This window comes from Drosophila melanogaster, chromosome 2R (genome assembly GCF_000001215.4).
Source record: "Drosophila melanogaster chromosome 2R".
Lineage (NCBI taxonomy): Eukaryota > Metazoa > Arthropoda > Insecta > Diptera > Drosophilidae > Drosophila > Drosophila melanogaster.
Genome location: NT_033778.4, coordinates 1,616,766 through 1,619,207, shown reverse-complemented (window position 1 = coordinate 1,619,207; position 2,442 = coordinate 1,616,766). Strand labels below are relative to the sequence as shown.

Here is a 2,442-nt window from a genome sequence, read left to right as displayed (position 1 = left end):
GTGAAATGAGCGTACGAAAATAGCCAAACGCAATGTGCATTTCGCGACGCATTCAACGCTCGCGGAAGGTGTTGTGCCCCACCAGTGTAGTGGTCCTCAAACGCAGCCGCGGCCGAGGCCGATGCCGTTGCCGCCTGTGCAGGTGCCAACGTTTGGCGGAGGCTACGCAAACTGGGCGGATTTTTTTTACTCCGTGTTCACGAGCATAATCGACAGCCATCCGGACCTCTCCAACATTGAGAAATTTCAACATCTGCGGTCATGTTTGAGGGATTCAGCGCTGGAAACTATCCGATCATTGGAGATTTCAAACAGCAATTACGAAGCGGCTTTAGAGTTGCTTCAAAAAAGGTTTGATAATCGGCGTCTCGTTTTTTAGGCGTACATCACCGAGATTCTGGGTTTAAAGGTAGTACGGAATGGTTCAGTGGCATCGCTTCGGGAATTGTCGGACAAGTTTAACGCTCACATTCGTGCGTTGAAGGGTTTGGGCACCACTGAGCAAATCGCTGGCTGCATCATAGTGCAAGTGCTGCTGCAAAAGCTGGATGCGGCGAGCCAAGCTATTTTGTTGAGCGCTACGATAATAGGAACTTGAGCTTCCTTCGCCAGTTGGATGACTTCACGTGTTTGCGCCATTACGCCATCTTCTGCGGCCACCACAAGGACAATAATGTCCACGAGCTCGCATCGCGCTAAAGGCAGCATGTCCTGGTGTATCCAGGAAAGTGACACGTTCTCCGTTCTCCAAGGTGACGGTAAAGGCGCCTATATGCTGGGTAATCCCGCCAGCCTCGCCGGCAGCAACATCAGCACCTCGCAGGGAATCCAGGAGCGTGGTCTTGCCATGATCCACGTGACCCATTACTGTCACCACAGGCGGACGGGGCTGCAGGAGCTCTGGAGCAGCTGGCGGCCTGGGTGCCACATCGCGTTCCTTCTGCTCATCTGCGTTTGTTTCTTCAGGTGTGGCCACCACCCGTGTTTTGGCACCCAGTTTCTTGGCAATCTCCTGGATGATTTTGAGGTCTGCAAGTTTACATCCTAATTCGATTTCGCTCACACCCAGTTGCCACTCGGGAGCTGACAGATGTCACGGCTTGGCGTTATGTTCCAACAGCGTTAAATCCGGCTGACATCTTATCCAGAGGATCCCTGCCGTCTGAGCTTAGCGAATCGTCACTCTGGGCGCATGGACCAACCTATCTTATGGAGCCTGAAAGAGAATGGCCAACAGCTGTTTGTCCTGACAAACCGGTTCTTGAGCTTCGTCGAAGTGTGTTCATCGTAAAGTCGCCGTACGTGGGGATGTAATTGCTAGCTCCAAATTTGCAAATTCTTACCCCTCACTGCAACGAGTGTTTGCATACATTTACAAATTTTGTAATGGAATTCGTCATCCTGGGCTCACCGTCGCACACATTCAAGAGGGTACCCATATGATGCTGCGGTTGGTGCAGCGCGCGCAGTTATGGGAGGACCTGCAGTCCCTAAAAACGCTGGGAAGAGTTTCCTCGTCTAGTCCCATATTCTTGCTCTCGCCGATCCTGGATCAATTTGGACTTCTTAGAGTAGGCGGTCGCCTCCGGAATTCGTCATTGGACTTTGATGGCCGCCACCCGAAAATCCTTCCAAGGTCCCATCCGGTGACTCTGGCAATTATTTCACATTACCATGATCATGGTATCAATCTTCATGCCGGACCTCGAGCTCTTCTGGGTGCAATTCGATCCCGATATCGGCCTATTGGGGGGAGGAAGACGGTTACCAAGGCCGTGAACAGGTGCATCAGATGTTTTCGGATTAAGCCGCGGCTGATAGAGCACATAATGGCGGACCTTCCCAAGGAGCGCTTGGAAGGATCTCACGCTTTCGAGGTTGCTGGTATAGACTTCTGTGGACCCTTCTTTCACAAGTCGGATACTCGGAACAAGCCCGCGGTTAAATGCTACGTCTGCGTAGCTTGAGGGTTGAATATGCGCCGTTCATGAAAAACGTTTTCTTTTTCTTAAACTGTGTTTTATGGTAATGAGTGACTCTTTTTCCATTTGTGATTTTCTAATGATCGGAGTCTATTTGTTCTAGTTTTTGTTTGCTTTAAATAGGTTTTCCAATTTTCCCTTCTGTAGAGGATCTTTTCTATATCGAGTGTCTATATCAAATTCTTGTCTGTCACTATTTATTTTTTCTATTTGCCTCTCTTTCATTTTTTGAGTGTCTAAAATGGGTCGACCAGAGTAAACAAAAATGTGAGCAGGGGTCTGTCCAGTAGTGTCATGTATATGTAAAAAATATTTTTAATTTTGCTTAGCTATTTTAGCTATTTTATCGTTAGATGAATTAATTATTCGATTTTTTTCATTTATTGTTTTATGTAACCTTTCTATATATGCTACTCCGTTTTTGGCTGTGTCGTCGTAACGTAACTCAATCTCCTCACTT

At 48.0% G+C, this 2,442-nt stretch overlaps 1 pseudogene; it reads right to left on the bottom strand.

The window, feature by feature from the left end:
* Nucleotides 1-622: 622 nt before the first annotated feature.
* On the bottom strand, nt 623-1,036 carry CR40068 (annotated as a pseudogene).
* Nucleotides 1,037-2,442: the final 1,406 nt, after the last annotated feature.